Here is a 309-nt window from a genome sequence, read left to right as displayed (position 1 = left end):
AACCGGTTCTCTTGACTTTATCCTCTTTCTGGCCTACCCACCCCTGCAGCAGACTCATTACTGTTATCCAAAGCTGGTTTTGACCTGACTAAAAAGTTTTCAATGACTCCTGAATGGCTTCAGAAAAAAGAGAAGAGAGAGAGACAGAGAGAGAGAGAGACAGAGAGACAGAGAGAATTTTATTTCTTTCTTTCTAATCTGTATGTCTTTTATTTCTTTTTATTCCTTAATTGCCCTGGCTAGACCCTCAGTACAATGTTAAATAGAATTGGTGAAAGCAGACATCCTTATCTTGTTCCTGATTTTAGC

This window comes from Galeopterus variegatus, unplaced genomic scaffold (genome assembly GCF_000696425.1).
Source record: "Galeopterus variegatus unplaced genomic scaffold, G_variegatus-3.0.2 Scaffold10763, whole genome shotgun sequence".
Lineage (NCBI taxonomy): Eukaryota > Metazoa > Chordata > Mammalia > Dermoptera > Cynocephalidae > Galeopterus > Galeopterus variegatus.
This window is presented reverse-complemented; position numbering follows the sequence as displayed.